Source organism: Nyctibius grandis, chromosome 6, assembly GCF_013368605.1.
Source record: "Nyctibius grandis isolate bNycGra1 chromosome 6, bNycGra1.pri, whole genome shotgun sequence".
Classification (NCBI taxonomy): Eukaryota; Metazoa; Chordata; class Aves; order Nyctibiiformes; family Nyctibiidae; genus Nyctibius; species Nyctibius grandis.
In genome coordinates this window covers 16,915,479-16,933,689 of record NC_090663.1, presented here as the reverse complement: position 1 = coordinate 16,933,689, position 18,211 = coordinate 16,915,479, and the positions used below count along the sequence as shown (strand labels likewise).

General features: G+C 41.7%; 1 long non-coding RNA gene across 1 annotated transcript; it reads left to right on the top strand.

Annotated features, from left to right (window-relative positions):
- Positions 1 to 5,645: 5,645 nt before the first annotated feature.
- On the top strand, positions 5,646 to 15,927 carry LOC137664996 (uncharacterized). Its single transcript, XR_011048426.1, has 4 exons — positions 5,646 to 7,642; positions 8,878 to 9,146; positions 14,623 to 14,799; positions 15,676 to 15,927. It is a non-coding gene; the product is annotated as an uncharacterized lncRNA (long non-coding RNA).
- The last annotated feature ends 2,284 nt before the right edge of the window (positions 15,928 to 18,211 follow it).

Here is an 18,211-nt window from a genome sequence, read left to right as displayed (position 1 = left end):
ATCATTATAAAGATGCAGTGAGGGTGATTACACATAGGAATAATTTCCCAGTGTAGGTAGGTGGTAAGCTTGCCATTGCTAGGAATTTAATCCAATTGGATACACTTTAATCTGACTCTGGGAACAGGTTTGTGAGTATCTCTGTGGATGGCTGTGGAGGCCATTTCTTCTGTGCAATCTGTACATCTGCAAATTTATATTTGTTCTTTTTCACTCCCTTCTTTCACAAGCTGTGGAGGAGAACAGAAAGCTCTCATTGCCCACAACACACGCTCAGCTCTACGTTAAGGAAATGACTAAAAAAAAGCCTCGTGCTTCAGGGCTACAGCTGGCTGCCTGCAGAAGGCGAGAGGCTATTCTCTAGGTTAATTCTGGATTTTTTAATTTCATTTTTCTCTGAAGCCTTAGGGATGGCCATAGCTGGTCATAAAACCTTGGAGAGATGGAGCCAATTCTCTGCAGTGGAGTCCTGTCTTTTAGATAGCTGCTATCTTCTGGCTGGCTAGGGGATCAGATGGTTTCCTCCCTAAGCCAGAGTAGCAAGGACTTTGAGGTCGTTTTACTTTCCTCTTCCTTATGACATCTATGCATATCTGAGATCGTAATTATGATCATTTGGGCATATCTCATATAATCAACTGACTATCATTACTGGAGCCTGGGGCAGAGGCATCACAGCCTTTTTTGGCGTTCATATTAGCTTAATTTCTTTAAGATTGAATTATTATTTTTTTTTTTTTTTTGCATAACTCAACTCACTGGGGAAAGCAGCAGTGAACGGGTGAAGTGTTACGTCACATACAGGACAGCAAGTTGCCCGTTCTGGTTTAAATTCTACTGATTTCTAAACATCTTGCCAGCTCAATTTTACTGCGGTAAGATTTATAGGGGACAAATACTGTTTTTTTTTTCAAACAGGCTGATGCTGGTCGTGATGCTTGACAGAGTTGCAGAGCTGCCACGCAGGCTGCTCGGGTGCCGCTGTGCCGACTGCGTGCAGCAGCTACGAAGGGTTTACTGTGCTTGCAGCAGCGTTGCCTCACAGTCCAGCTTTCCTTCTGCAGCCCTCCCTGCCTTTTGTTTAAAAAACCTGCCCCTCCAAAGAGAAAATAAGAAACCTTACTAATACTGCAGTACCGGAGAGGGAGGATGCAATAGCTTTTCTTATTGTTTTGGTTCTGCTGAATTGGAAACGGCAGTGAGCGGAAAGAGGGATGTCAGGAGTTACTGGCAGCCGGGCTACGTATTGTCATCTCCTAAGAGGTGAACAGGTCTGCCAGGGTTCTGCCCAGTGGCCGTGCTGGCAGGTGGCTCTGGGCTTACACCACTTTCTGTTGCACATGTGTGAAAGCACTCGCTGGCTTCACGACGATCCTCCTTTCCGTCCAGGAAGCTGAGGCCGTCAACAGACACTAGTTACCATCGTGCAAAGTTGTTTCATCAACATCAGCGTGTTTTATTCTTAAGCGGGTGAAGGGAAGGCAGCCTCTACCGTACAGTGAGCCATTGCGTAGTCTTTTTGTGGGTCCAACGGAGGGACACACTTTCAGTTGCTACTTGTTGTGTGGTAGTGGAACTGCCATTTGCTTGTGTAAATAGACATATTGGCTTATCTCATAAGTCACCTTACGTATCATCTGTTGTATGGCTTATCGTATCTCATTGGTTTGCATCGCATATAATATTGGCTTATGATATATTGTGGTTAATCATATATCGTGGGCTTATCCTGTACCCATCATTTAACATTTAAGGCCTATCTGTAGCTCTTTGTGCTTGTACAGGGGTTTGTACACAGCAGCTGCAAGCAAAGTTAAGTCCAGCTGGAAAATTGGAGGTAGATGGATTGAGAGAGATGAAGGGAAAAACCCAACAGTTCCAGATCATTCCTTGAATGGCAGAACTAATGAGGACCGGTTTGCTTGTGGATTGTATATCTCTTGAGGTGTGATATGTCATGCTCATCACACTGAAATGCCCTCTGCCATGGTACCTTCCAATCGTTCTGTGTCCTCATCGTGAGATGCCTCACTTCCCCTTAGCTCCTCTGCCACGGTGTTGCACTTGGGTTTTTTTCGATGGCTTTTAGCTCCCGTTGCTTGGCCTGATGACTGGGAATGACCCAGCAGACACTGTTCTGGAGATTCGTGCATGCAAGGTGGTCAACCTGTATATGTCCAGCATGGTCAGCAGCTGCTACCAGCTGAACCTAATCGACTGCTCTTCTCCTCTGCTGGCAACAAAATTAATGACTTTGGGAGCTGCCTTCCGTGATGTGCTGAATGTTGTACAGGTCTGTTGTAAGACCTTACTATTTTAAAAATACTACGCTGTTCTGTTGGGTTGAAGCTGAACAGACATGACAGAGAGACAGTGTGATGCACGCAAGCTTCATTTCCTCAGGAAGCCAAGCTAAAAAAAAAAAAAATCTGCCTAGGAAGATTTTCAGCCAACATTTGAGATGCTTGCCATTAATTATCAAAATGAAGAAGCAGAGTGTGCTAACATGGTATTGATTCAAACCGTCAGAATCCATCTCTCAATAAATAGACCTGCTAAAAAAAATACGTAAAACACATCAGACTTGTGTGCTACATGACATTCCTTTTTAGCTTCTGTATCTGGCCTTGTCCTAACAGCCTCCAACCCTAAAAATCACCCTCCATTACCCAAACTCTACAGGATACACAGAATTTGAAAGGAGCGTTTTATTCCTATTTATTTCAGGGAACCTCTCTCTTTAAGGTTGTTTATTCAGAGCGAGTAAATTGAACTAGGGCAGCCTGAATTAGGGTGACGTTCTTCAGAGTGCCCATGTTCCCGGTGCTCATGGGGCTCAGCATCTCTGGTGGACTCCTACTCTACAAGGGCTCCCACCAATGCTTCCTCTTGGCCTTTGTTGCTCACAGAGCTTCTGCCCTGTGACAGATGCATCTGCACACGCTTTGCAGAGCAGTTTTGGATTCATTGATGCAAAAAGATGAAGTAGTAAAATACACATTTCTTGTATCACTGTTTCTGTTGCTGCAAAGTCAGTATTTTAAAGGCTCTAAAGTTTCTGGAAATGTTTTTTTGATTTATTATGAGAACCAGCCTTTTGGTGTTTTTTTCACTTGCCATCTACCTTCTGAAGGTCAGTCGGGAACTATAGCTTTTACAAATCATCCCTTGTATTTTGGGTTAATCCAGGCCTTCCTGCACTTTACTCAGTTGTTGTAAATGCAGTTTATAATTTATACAGAGTGTGGTTCATCTGTCCTGTGACTAGGAAATGTTAAAAGAAGCATTCAGTCATAGTTTATGCATCTGGTGATGCGGACTGGGGTTTTTAAAAGAACCCAGAAGAATTAGGCATTCAAATTTCATTAAAATGCTGTGGAAGTGAAGCATATAAACTCTATTAAAAAGCTCAGTCATTATCTATAACTTTTTTTTTCTCCAGTTTAATTTATGCATAAGCTTTCTTAGTGGAGAGGAGTGGACGAGGCTGGTTTTGCACACCTTTCCTTCTCGTTAGTGCTGAGGAGCAACCCTGCCTTAGAGCTTCAGCACGCTGCGGCTTTCTCACCTCTTCCATTTTAAATGCAGCTTCATGTACCTATCTAACTACTGGTTTTATAATTAGAAGATTATTTTCATAACCATAGACATTAATGTAAATATCTGATCAATAAAACCGTTCATATAAATAGTTTGATGAATATGATTTTGAAAGTATATTATTGTATATATATATATATGACGTCCTGGGAATGATTTGCACCTTTTTATGTGCTGAAGTGTTCGGGGAGACAAAGCTGAAAAAAAGTCACTTCAGAAAATAAAATTGTACTGCAGAATGTAGAAGAATTGCATGTATCGCTTTTAAATACAGTGCAATGTGACTAAAGATTACATGTGATATACTGTCAGACCTCTTAATGCGAAAGCTTCCTCTATGTGCAAGAATCAGTAAAGTACGATATGATAAATATAATGAAGAACAAGATGAGATATCAGCTGGATACACAGTCAGATGAAGAAGAATAAGTAGGGAGCAGAGTTTGAAGGGATTGCTGCAGCAGTACCGAATATGGTTGCTGGAGGAAGGAGTTAATAATTGTGCCAGCAATGTTCGGTCCCTATTTATTGCAAGAGAGAATTAATGGCTTTCCTGCCTGGTGCTGAAAATAGAAGTCAAATTTAAGTTGTTTCTTGAAGGCAGATATAATTAGATCATGAAACTTGTGGCTTTTGGGTCTAAATAATAGGATAAGAATGGCCACACTAAATCAGAGCAGGGTACGGTCTCTTAACTGTTTCTTAGAGGTGAGAATAGGACAAGCATGGAGTGATGCTTTCCCCAGTTTCCAGCTGTGCACAATGCACATACTACTTAAACTGTGGATTTAAGTGCATTATATATTTATTAGCCCTTGCTGAATCCTTTCTCTATAGATTATTCTAATTATTTATTAAACCCACTTACATTTTTGTTAGCCACAACATTCCTGTAGCAATAAACTATACAGTGTAGCTATGAATTGTATGAAAAATATTTCTGTTTGATTTAAATGGTAATATTTGGTGCCTGCTAAGTCTTATGATATGAGAAATAGTGAACAGTTGTTCCTTACTTACTATCTATGCTGTTCTCACTTTTATATACAGTTATTTCATCTTAGTCATCTCTTTTTCCAAGTTGAAAAGTACTTTCATCCATCCTCATACAGTTATAGTAGTTTACTGCTATTGATCTGTGTTGTCCAGCATATGCCATTCCTACTTTTATAAACCTTTGGACATGGGTCAGTCAGACCTAGGTGAATTATTTCGGATGTGGGTGCAGTCTGGGTTTATACAGTGGTGTAAGATTTTGTCTTTTAACTTTTCATCCCTACATAATGATTTGTAACATTTAGTTTGCGTTTTCTGTCTGCCAGCGAGCACTGGACAGATGTTTTCAGGGAGGTCTCAACAAGGAGTCCAAGATTCTTCCTGAAGTGATAATACATAATTTATTTATTGTTTATCACTGTGTATGTGCATTTAGGGGTTCCCCCCCACCCCCATGTGTATTACTTTGCATCTATCGATATTAAATAATGTCTACATTTTTGTTGCTGAATCACTCAGTGTTCAGTATAACGACACCTTTTGAAGTATTGATTGTTCTGAGTAATTTGTATCGTCAGCAAACTTTGCAATCTTGTTATTAATTCCCTTTTCCAGATCATTTATGAATATACTGAAGAGAACAAGTTCGAGTGCAGATCCCTGATCGCTTCTCTCCCCTGGCGAAAACAATTTATTACTACGCTCCAACACATCATTAATCTACTGAAGAATTTTCATCCTTCTGATAACTTAGTTTCTTTAAGAGCCTTTAGAGACACATCTTGTCAAAACACTTTGACTTCTGGAAATCCAAGAACATTATATCAATCTGTATTCCCAAGCTGACTTACTTCTTTAAAGAAATATTAATATCATCAATTTCATCAACCAACAGTAAATTGAAAAGCCCAAATTTAGTCACGTTTCTCCTTCTGCAGGTATTACATTATTTGTATACTAAGAATATCTACGAGTACTTTCATTATTCGTACCAAGGCTTCTAGCAGTTAGTGACAATTTCTGCAGAAAAGTTATTACTATGCTGCCAGAAACTCCAGAGTGAGGTACAGATTTTCACTGACCCTGGATGGAGCATGGTTTCTTTGTGATAGAAGTCTTCTATTTATTTGCTGTAAATGACACATCCCTGAAGCAACAGCGAGGGAATGGAAGTTACATTTTATCGTGGTAGCATTTGCAGAAAAGTGCACTGCTAAAGTCCCTGTTCATAATGAAACTTGGGCCAGCCATGAGTTCCTAAAAAGCTTACATGCAGGTGCTTAATTTTTTTTATTTAAAAATTTATATCTGAGCTTTATGAACTTCTGATTCAACTTTTAAAATAAATTAAGGGTGAGAGGATTAGACGGGGAATTGGAAATGAACCGTGGTATCTTTTGCCTCTAGCTCAGCGTTTTGAAGGCAACTCAAATGAGATGTGACAAAGCGCAGCGCGCTCTTTTCTTTTGCTGACCTACGTGTAAGTGGAGTTTGGTCTCTGCCAAGTTCTTTCTGTGTGAATGGCCACATTACTATCCCTGCTACTGTAATTAGCACTAATTAGCACTTTATTGGAATTTAAAATAAATAGGCCATGATATAGATATCACAGAGACTAAATTATCTGCTTAGATGATCCACCTGGAGTAGATGAACAGCCTACTCCCCCCTAGCCTTACCCTTTTCCACCATTTGACAGAAGTTATGAAGATAACGTTTTAAGTGGCTGATATGTCCAGCTCCCATGTTGTGCCCTATTTGAAATTTAAACTATAAAATCCCATTGAAGGACAGTTCCTGAATGTGAGTCGAATGAAGCTGTGTTTTCATCTGTTATGGGTCTTAGTTGCTATTGGACATTTCCTTCCTGGCCTCTTTGGAGATGTGAAGAACTTCAAAGGAATTCCTCATCAGTAGGTGCTCAGAGAGGTGCTCCTACTTCTTCAACCCCCGGCCTAAACTTCACACCACTCCTTCTCAAGTCTAGGTTGGCCCCTGCTTATCATGACTCTGATGCTGTTTCTGCTGCCTGTTGTACTATCTTGCTGCCAGAATATCTTTGGGCCAGTAGGTACGACTGAGTCGTTTTTCCTGGTCTTCCCTCACTAAAGAAGACATCATGCACTAATAGATGTCCTGGGAGGGGAAAGGAAAGTGCAGTTTTTCAGAGAGACATTGAGTGCGGCTTAGCGTCAGCACGTGTGCGGTCTATGGACTCTTTGATGACCACCCTACCTCCTTCTCTTTGCTTGACTGAAACCCCAGCTGATTCTTCTCTTTTCCTCAAAGCACCTACAGGATTTTCTGTAGTTCCCTCTGTCTGAACTTTTCCTCTGCTCCTTGTAGAGAAGAGGAAGGCCTACCAGCTGGAAAAGGGCCAGTCCTTCAACCACACTGCTTTCCAGTAGTTGCCAGGTCAGCAGAGACTGCAGTGGGCTGATAAGCCTGATCTGCTGCAATTCAGAGCACAAAATGATGTGCAGTGCACATGAGGCTTCTGGTCAAAGTCTGATGGCACAGGAAGCTGTCACTGCTGTCCTGGGGTGGTGGTCATTACCTGAATGGCTCTACATTGCGGTAATATGAAAAATATTGATTTCCTCGATGTCTGTTTCATTGGATTATTTCAAAAGCAATTGGTGTTGGTGCTAGAGTCAATGACACGTGATGGACTACTGCATCCTACATGTTATGCCCGCAGTGTGCAGGTCTTCAGTCTTCAAACACAGACGCATGCCTTCGAACAGCACAAACACTGGATGTTATTCTGGAAATAAAGAGAAGCAGTGTGAATCTGCTTTTCCTGTATTTTCAACAAGTTTTTGACTGTTTTAGGTCTTTAATCAAAATAACTATTTAGACTTTGTTTCAGAACAGCAAAAACCCGCAGGCTCTTTCAGTGCAGGCAAAAACTTAAGCTGTCAATATGCAATTCGTGAAACAACAGGAACTTCAGCAATGAAGTGCGAGATATTTCTTGTTTCCCGCGCTAAGTCAGCACTTTCTTGTAGAGATAGTTCATATCATCATGATGCGCTCTGTGGAGGTGAGTCATTTGTGCATTTTGGAGTTCAGACAAAGTCTGTTAGCTGTCTTTTCTCTGTTACCTTCTGCATGTTTTTTCTGCATTCGTAACAGCATGATTCTGCCTGCTGTCTGCAAGTGAAACAGCTTCTCATCTTCACCTTCCTTACACGTAAAGAGGCTTGTAAGTGTATCAGGCTATGGCTGAGAAACCTAGATTACATGCTACCTGAACACTATCACTGATTGTTCCAAAATGACCTTGCTTAATCAACAAATAGGGCTGTTTTTTTTTGTGCTGGTCCAACTATTTGGCAACTGCTACAGCTTGTAAACATGGATATAATTAGACAGGGCTGAAGATCCCTAATAATGAAGAAGTAGTCCTTCTTCTCTATAGAAGTAACTATGCTGGTACAACTATGCTAATATCAGCCTAACTGTGATACAGAAAACCAGATGTACCATTTTAACTATCTTGCTGTTGTTAAAATGGGCAGTGTAACATTTATGTGTATATAAAGCCTTAGAGCAGAGAAATACTCAATATGTTCTCCCTTTTGGAAGAGTATCTATTACCTTAGGAAGACCGTAGCTGCCTTGACAATGTTAAACTTTGCTCAAACTCTATCAGTTCAATTCTGTCTATATAGTCAGACATGAAACTGAGCTACAGTGGCTTAATGGGTTACCCCGTGTCAGTGGAGATGAATCTGTGTGCAATCCAGTAGCCCGTCACCAACACAAGGCAGAAATCATTAGATCAAACAACTCCATTTCACAAAGGTTTCAAAGATTTTTTTTCTCCTTCTGTTTGCTTGTAGTCTAAGAATGTGCACAGTTTGTTACTGTGCTCAACTGAAGACTAGGAAGTTATTAAGTAGTAGCAAGTTGATCTTGTGACTGATCTCCAAATTAGAATTTTGAAATAATTTAACTGGATTGGTTTTAAATAGGTGATTGGGGACTGAAAATGTGTCTATAAGAAATGAATCTGTCCTATATGCTGATAAAATAAGACCTTTAGTGACTGTATTTGGCTCATTTGTATACTGATGACTGGATATTTTCAGAGGTAGCTTAGAGTCCACAATTTCCATTTGAAATGTTTTCATGTGTGCTTAGGGAGCTTTTCCCCATTTATCCCTAGAATTTCATGTGTGTGCTTGTTTCAAGAAAATTACATGATTTTTTGGACTGCAGACAATTTCACCTTCGTAATGAATCTCCTTTTTTATTTTTCTCAAACTGTCACAGATTTACTGACGGGTAAAGAAGCCCCTTTGGAGAGCCACACCACAACGCTATGGAACAGACAGCTGTGTTTGGGTTTGATTCTGAACAAAACCTCGCTCTTTGTTTGATAAGTTTTATTAAAAGATATAAAAGAATTATTATACAAATATTAAATGGATATCTCATCTCTTGATGACAATTATGCTTATGCAAGAACATTACCATCAATTGTAATGCCTGGAAATGTTGTGGGAACTTCAAGAAACCCAGATCTGACTACGCATCATCAGGTAATGCCTCTGGGGTAACGAGCAGAAGAAAAAGAGGCTTCTGCTCTCTCAGAATTAAGAAAGATTGTGGTCATATTAAAGTTTATGTTAGCTTCATCTTAGCTGATACTGAAGACCAGCATAATTTGTAAGAGAAATTTGAATGTAAATATTGTCAGCATTTTTTCACACTTCATTGTGAAACAGAAACCATTGAATGTAATGAGAAGGAAGTTAAGAAACTCCCTCTCAGGATACTGTGAGTTTCTTACATATTGCCACACCCTGTCCGCAATAAACAGATCTCTTGATTGCAGCTAATCTGTATTTCTTGAAATATTGTACTTCAAGCACCCAGCCAAATTCTGTTTAGCAGCAATGTTCACAGTTGCTGCTTGGATCCAAAAACTCCTGAGGTCAGAATTTTATCATCACTTCTTTAGCTTACTAGCAGATTCTCCCTTTCAGTTTTGAGGGCTGTTGAGTTTTTTTCTTGCTATAAGAAAAGGAGAGAGGAGAGAAAAGAGAAATAAATAACACCTCTAAACGTAGAGGTATTAGCTATAAAGCTGATTTATGATGGCAGTGGAAATTTCCCTATACTTCAGTCCTTGGGGGGAGCAGCATTTAGGGGGTAAGAATACTTCCATAATTATGCTCATAGCTGTTTGGTCTCTTCTTTGAGCCATGAGCAAAAGCACCAATAGTCTTTTCGAGTAAGACGGACCTTGAGATTAATTTCTCATTGACCTCTAAATAACCTGTCAGTAGTAACTTGCTTCTGGTTTACCTGAATTGAATTAGGACTGAGAAGGTGGAGGTAGGATGCTTTGCTGGAAATCTGGCTCCCATGAAATCAGTTTGCCAGTACATTGTCAAAAAGTTTTACTGCGTTGTTTTTTATCTTAATCTTTGTGCAGCATTTATTTGCATAATGCATTCCTTACTGTAAATTTTATTCCACAACAACTGCATTGCTTTTTGTAACTGTGCTGGGAATGAAGCAAGCCTAAGAATTATTCTTTGCTGTTTTGCTTTTTTTTCTGTGCATATTCCTATTTATAGATGCCCACCTTTTGATAAGTAAAGAATAAACCAGTTAAATTCTATAAGACCTGTCAGAGTCACAGAATCACAGAATCACAGAATCACAGAATGGTTAAGGGTTGGAAGGGACCTCTGGAGATCATCTAGTCCAACCCCCTGCCAAAGCAGGTTCACCTAGAGCATGTTGCACAGGGTTGCGTCCAGGCAGGTTTTGAATATCTCCAAAGAAGGAGACTCCACAACCTCCCTGGGCAGCCTGTTCCAGTGCTCTGCCACCCTCAAGAAGTTCCTCCTCATATTCAGATGGAACTTCCCATGTTTCAGCTTGTGCCCATTGCCCCTTTTCCTGTCACTGGGCGCCACTGAGAAGAGTCTGGTCCCCTTCTCTTGACACCCACCCCTAAGGTATTTGTAAGTGTTGATAAGATATCCCCTCAGTCTTCTCTTTTCCAAGCTGAACAGACCCAGCTCTCTCAGCCTCTCCTCATAAGAGAGGTGCTCCAGTCCTTTGATGATCTTTGTAGCGCTTCGCTGGACTCTCTCCAGTAATTCCTTAACTTTTTTTGAACTGGGGGGCCCAGAACTGCACACAGTACTCCAGATGTGGCCTCACCAGGGCCGTGTAGAGGGGGAGGATAACCTCCCTTGACCTGTTGACCACACTCTTCCTAATGCACCCCAGGATACCATTGGCCTTTCTGGCCACAAGGGCACATTGCTGGCTCATGGTGAACTTGTTGTCCACCAGAACACCCAGGTCCTTCTCTGCAGAGCTGCTCTCCAGTAGATCAGCCCCCAACCTGTACCGGTGCATGGGGTTATTCCTCCCAAGGTGCAGGATCCTACACTTGCCTTTGTTGAACTTCATGAGGTTCCTCTCTGCCCAGTTCTCCAGCCTGTCCAGGTCTCGCTGAATGGCAGCACAGCCTTCTGGTGTATCGGCTACCCCTCCCAGTTTTGTGTCATCAGCAAATTTGCTGAGTGTACACTCTGTTCCTTCATCCAGGTCGTTGATGAATACGTTAAACAGGAGCGGGCCCAGTACTGCGCCCTGGGGAACACCACTAGCCACAGGCCTCCAACTAGACTGAGCACCGCTGATCACGACCCTCTGGGCTCTGTCGTTCAGTCAGTTCTCGATCCACCTCACTGTGCACTCATCTAAGCCACACTTCTTGAGCTTTCCTATGAGGATGTTATGGGAGACAGTGTCAAAAGCCTTGCTGAAGACAAGGTAGAGAACATCCACTGCTTTCCCCTCATCAACCCAGCCAGTCATGTTGTCATAGAAGGCCATCAGATTGGTCAAGCATGATTTCCCCTTGGTGAATCCATGTTGACTACTTCTGATGACCTTCTCCACATGCTTACAGATGGCATCCAGAATGAGCTGCTCCATCACCTTTCCAGGGATGGAGGTGAGGCTGACTGGCTCGTAGTGGCCTGGGTCCTCCTTCGTACCCTTTTTAAAGACTGGAGTGACACTGGCCTTCCTCCAGTCCTCAGGCACCTCTCCTGTTCTCCATGACCTTTCAAAGATGATAGAGAGTGGCTGGGCAATAACATCTGCCAGTTCCCTCAACACTCGTGGGTATATCCCGTCGGGGCCCATAGATTTGTGGGTGTCCAGTTTGTCTAAATGATCTCTAACTTGTTCCTCCTCAACCAAGGGAAAGTCTTCCTTTCTCCAGACTTCCTCTTGTACCTCCAGGGTCTGGGATTCTTGAGGGCTGGCCTTAGTAGTAAAGACTGTGGCAAAGAAGGCATTCAGTAACTCCACCTTCTCTGCATCCTCCATCACCAGGGCACCCTCCTCATTCAGCAGCGGGCCCACATTTTCCCTAGTCTTCCTTTTGCTGCTGATGTACTTGAAGAAGCCCTTCTTGTTGTCTTTTATGTCCCTTGCCAGATTAAATTCCAAGCGGGCCTTGGCCTTCCTTGTCGCCTCCCTACATACTCTGATAACCTTCCTGTATTCCTCCCAAGTAGCCTGTCCCTTTTTCCACATTCCATAGACTTCCTTCTTCCATTTCAGTTTTGTCAGAAGCTCTTTGCTCATCCATGCAGGTCTCCTGCCCCCTTTGCTTGATTTCTTACTCATAGGGATGCACCGATTTTGAGCTTGGAGGAAGTGATGTTTGAATATTGACCAGCTCTCATGGACCCCCCTGCCCTCTAGAGCCCTAACCCATGGGATACCCCCAAGAAGGTCCTTGAAGAGGCCAAAGTCAGCTCTCCTGAAGTCCAGGGTTGTGGTCCTACTTATTGCCCTGCTTCCTTCACGCAGAATCCTGAACTCCACCATCTCGTGGTCGCTACAACCCAGGCTACCCCCAACTTTCACATCTCTAACCAGACCTTCGTTATTTGTTAACACAAGGTCTAGCAGAGCACCTCTCCGCGTTGGCTCCTCCACCACCTGTGTCAAAAAGTTATCGTCAACGCTCTGTAGGAACCTCCTGGACTGTGGGTGCCTAGCTATGTTGTCTTTCCAGCAGATATCGGGGTGATTGAAGTCTCCCACGAGAACCAGAGCCTGCGATCGTGAGGCTACTTCCAGCTGTCTGTAGAAGGCCTCATCTACTTCCTCTTCCTGCTCAGGTGGCCTGTAGTAAACCCCCACAACAGTGTCACCTGTGTTAGCCTGCCCCTTAATTCTTACCCATAGGCTCTCGACTCATTCTTCATCCTTCCCTAGGCTCAGCTTGATACATTCCAGTTGCTCTCTCACATAGAGGGCAACTCCACCTCCTCGTCTTGCTGACCTGTCCTTCCTAAAAAGTACGTAGCCATCGATGACAGCATTCCAGTCATGAGAGCTATCCCACCATGTCTCTGTATCATGTCAATCTAAGAGAACATGTTATTTTTAGTCCTACTTCCTTTTTGGATAAAAGCTGCTTCAAGGGAAAAAGATCAACATATAACTGAAATTAAGCCCTTCACAATCCCTACTCTGCTGTGTAATTCATAAATTATTGGATCATGAAAAGACCTTAAAAGAGTGTTATCCATCGGAAATAATACCTTTGTGTGTGCAGTGCCTATATCCCAGAAAACCTTGTGTTGAATTTGCCTATCTAGAAGCCTGGAATCCGTTTGAGAAAGGATGAAAGAACCATAAAATAAGTTTATGTTGCTCAATGCCCAAATGTTATAAATGACTAAGACAATATGAGCAAAACAGTAAATCTAATCTTTTGCGACATGTATATTTAACAGTCATAAAATCTACTTCTGAGTTTGTTGATATTAGACTTCAGTTTTAGATGCTGCATGCCATATATCCGAATTACTTAGACCTCTGAGTAAAGCTAATTTTTCTTCCTAGAACCAAGTGTATAATTTCCAAGGTGACAAGAAATCTCCCACAGAAATTGTAGAATAATAGAATCAAGCAAATGCTTGCTATTCGAAAGAGGTTTACCACCACAGTATCTGAAAACCTTATTGTGAGGGTAATAAGCAAAGCAGGACTACTCATCTGTCTTCTTTTTTTATTTAATCCACTCGATAGAGGAAGAAAAGTGCATATTAGAATAACTTGGGTTTGTTTTGATGATTTTTTTCCAGTAACGTATATTGTGATATGCAAATGTATATTTAAATGAAGAAATATGCTTTGCATTTGGGATAAAAGGAGGTCAAGCACTTTTCTGATTTTTATTAGATCTTCAGGACTGGTCCTCAGGAAAGCCCTAAAGCTCTTCTCCCCACATTGAGTTTTAATTTCACTGTGTAGCCTTCATTGTGTGACTGTTGACCATGGTCTTTTCTCTGGAAATTTATCAGTCTTGGTCCCAGGCCACGAAATGCCTTACAGAGCGAGACTTGGTGCATTCATCATTCTGTAGGGAGCTGGGGTAGAAATCCAAAGACCAGTCGGTTGTGCTTGCGACAGCTTCTCTTGCAGAGGAAGCGATCTGCTGTGCCCCTGGCTCACCAGCTCGCCGAGGGGCTGCAAAGTCTCTTGCACAGGGTACGTCCTGTAGCTGGGGTCCAGGTGAGCGCTGACATGAATAACCACGGTCGGTCATCGTCTGTTGGCCTGGCAGGGAGTCTCGGGTACCACCAGAGTTGGGAGAGAGCCTTGCCCATGGATGTTGCTGTGCAAGAGCTTCCTAGCTCTGAGGAATGCAGGAATGCTCCTGGAGCATGGACTGAGCTGGCAAATTGCTCCGCCGTAGACTTGCTGTTTGCTTGTGCTTCATCTCAAGTAGAAATTGCATTGACTGGAAAAAAGTAACAGTGCGTTCTATTTTAATAGGGCCAAAATTGTAAACTCTAAACGAAGCCTTAAAAAACTCAAACGTGTGCCATTAAGCTGCTTCTACATGGCCTTTGTGTTCTTGCTGAATTATTTTCAGAATTAGTTTTGGACAATTTTTTTTTTCCTTTTGGGTGATACATATGTGCTATGACGTTGCAACTTGGCTGTCTTCTTATCCAGGTGCAAATGGGGTCAAAATCAGGGAAGGAAACACACGCTGCAGTGATTTCATCGCACAGATGCAGCCCTCCTTCCCTCCCCACCCTGAGTACAACTGATGTGGCTGAACAGCGAGGGCAAGCCCCAGGCATCGTGGTGCTTGTGGCAGGATTGCTTTTGACCTCACTGCTACTCAAGGTGCTGCCTCCCACCCCGCTGCTGTTTTGTGGAAGCTGGCTCTATGTTTTGGTATTGACTACCAGTTGGTTTGACCTCTATAGCCCCAGCCTGCTGACAGCAGACTGCAGAAGCTGCTTTTCCCTCCCTATATAAAGTATGTCCTACCACAGGTCTTTTAATCTGAGAAGTAGAAGCGCCACAGTTTTGAAGCTTTCATTTCCTTTGCCAGCCTGAAATAATTTGAGTTAGTTGATTGCCAGGACAAAGTTAGATTGTTGTCTGTTATTATAATGAGTTTTAGGAGATGAGCTGTGATGTGTACTCCATCTGAAAATGGTGTGGTTTTGTTTCATTAGTATAAACTTTGCCATGCGATATGGAAACAATAAATTGTGGGCATCTTGTTCCAAGAACTGTATTTTTATGGCATAGGTGCTGAGAGCACCAGATTGCTACACTTGGGTTGTGTATAAATCCAAATAGATAAAACCTAAGTGCTCTATTTATTATGCATAGTTTTAAAGATCTTGGTATTAGTTAGATGTAACTTGCACCAAGGTAAGTTTTAAAACAGAAAGTCATGTCTGGATGCATATTCTAGAACATTATTTTTAGTTTGTAATTATTGCCTAACACATTTAATAATTCTGTGCCCTTCAACTCTGTAACACTGTCTCATGGGAAGTAAATGATTAATTTTCTTACTTCATCCCAAAAGGCAAAGGTAGTTTTTGTCATTCCTTGATTGTACACTTGCATGTATAAGGGGAAAATGTACTGTACTTTTCTGCCTATTCTATATAGTGTCGTGCAGAACATGACACACTTACAAACTGAATCTCAGTCAAAATACTTTACAAATTGTTTCCTATCTTGTGTCAAACCTTCCCACAGCCACGTGAGGAATTAGCTCGTGACAACCTCCAACAGCCATATGGACGGTCCCTCCAAGCTAACAAGTAATCCAGTAAACTTTCATTTCACAGCAGCGCAAAGTTTAACTCCACAAATAAGGTCAGTATCTTCTGAAGGAAGGGAAGAGTGTTCTAGCTTGCTTTTTGAACAGACTAGGGCTGGTATCAGCTAGGTCCCGGAGCTGTGTGGCTCTGTGAAGACTCTCTCCAAACTCTGAAGGTGAACATTGATTTTGTAGGAACTGGTTATACACTTTCAGCAGAACCTTTTCTTTCTGCCACAGCATGTGCTGCTGTGACAGTCCTTAGGATTCTTGAAATGCAAGGAATAGGCAATGGTAGTCTCTTGGTGACCCTTCCCACCCATCTCACCAGCTAGCAGTGCTGTTCATATTTACTGCCGCATATTGATGATGTTATAGCCAGAATCCTTTTCACATCTACAGAGGTATAGGATATTATATCCCTACCTGAGGCATTATCATCCCAGCTTTCTTGCTAGTGATGCTTTTGCACCTTCAGTACAAGGCTGGGACTTACAAATAAAGTTAGGGCTTTATTTACCTGTTGATCATCTGTAATGTGTACACACTGAAGTGATTCAGGCAAAATATAAAACATCAAAATCCAAAGTGGAAATGAATATTTGAGGCTGTCTTCTTATCCAGCTTCCCTGTTTCTCAAGTTTTGGTACTTGGTGTACTTGGTGGCTTTTGGAAGGGTCAGAAAGTGCAAAAACTAAAATCCGTGGGGCCATTTCAGTTTCAATTATCATCTGCCCAACACTGGAAATCTGAAAACCTCAATCGATCTCAAAACAAACTCTCAACCTGAGAGGAAATGGCTGAGAACTTTGTATGAGTTTTAATATACTCTAGTGATGGTGTTGTAATTTGGAGAATGGCCAAAGTGATACAGGAGAACAGAAGGCACTGACTAATCAGAGAAGAGTTGTATAAATAATGCATGTTATATGTGCCTGAGTGGTGATGGTTCTTTATGAGTCCACCACAGGAACAGCATTTAGCTGGGTGGCCCAGGAGCCACCTAAGAACAAAAAACGTGGCTGGGGCAAATTAAAGTCAAGAAGTTTCTCACATTTACCCACTAAACCAATCTAAATAAACTCCCAGAAAAAAAACAGTTACTGAAAATATTACAACAGCGAGTTGCAGGTTGACTTGCTAAAGACATTTCTGGCAAACAAGGTAGTTGCAGAAACCATTTAACGTATCTCCACATGTTGGTGTTTGAACAGAAGAGGACAGGACTCTTGGGGTGGGGCAGTTAGGATAGATTGTTCCCCTGCAAAGAGTCTTACCAGAATAAGCTCTTGGCCTGACAATATGGACAGGAGTGTCATCCTTATTCCTTACCCCAATGCAGCAAGCCATGGGTCTCCTCTTTCAGGTGACAGACAGGTGTCTAGCAGGCAGATCCCACTGCGTGAAAAAGGTGGGAGGTGTTTGCCTTTGCTAATTCGTCTGGTTATCAAGATCAGTTATTACCCACCACTGGGTCGCAGAGCAAGGAGTGAATGCTTTGCTGAGGTTTACTGGTCTTCATGCCAACCTCTCCAGTGACGTACTATTAAATCTGCAAATCATAACGCTGTCAGGGCAAGAACTATAACATGTACTAGAAATGTGACAATTCACACTTCACAATTAAATTGACAGAGAGATTAAAGAAGGGTTGCTTTTATAAAATGAAAATGAGGAGTACAGCATGGTAAGAGGTAATCTGGCTTTTACTAGAAATAAAAGACCTGAAACACGAATTCTTGTGTTTGCACTGGATGAGATCCTATCCAGTGCTTATGATGTAATATGTGAATGTTGGATGGAAATAAGATGATTTACATTTATTGTATGCCACGTAATGTAATGATCATCTAAAAAACCTCCCCTTTGTCGTGATTTAAAACTAGATTGTATTGTGCCAGGGAAAATATGGAAATAACAGATTTCGTGAACACTGGGTGTGTGCATATATACTATCTTATAATGCTTACAGCTTATGAGGACGTAGAAGAGGAGCTATTTATTCTCAAGATGACTTTAAAGTATTGATTTTTTTGAATGCTCTTTAATAAAATTGGTACTTCCAAAGAATTTAAGTTAAAAAATCAAGTTTTCTAAAACAACCACCAATTCTTTTTGGGCTTCTTTTCTGGTTAGTTATGCATACTTAGATAAGAGTAGAACTTGCCCTCAAAATTGTTAAAACTATGTATGTTTTGGATGGTAAATAATTCCTAACAGCATCTATAAACCATAATATATACATTCCTGATCTGTATGTATTTGCTCACACATCTGACTATATTAAAAACAAAAAACACAAAAGAAAACAAAGGAGTCACAGAGGCAAAGTCTATAGCTGTAGATACAAGCCATAAACTTTTTATTTACAGTGGGTTTTTTTCCCCCTAATTCTTGTATTTTTCATGATTTGTTTTTCTAACTCGGAGTGCTTCAGATCAGGATCTCGGTGTCTGATGGTGGAACAGCTCC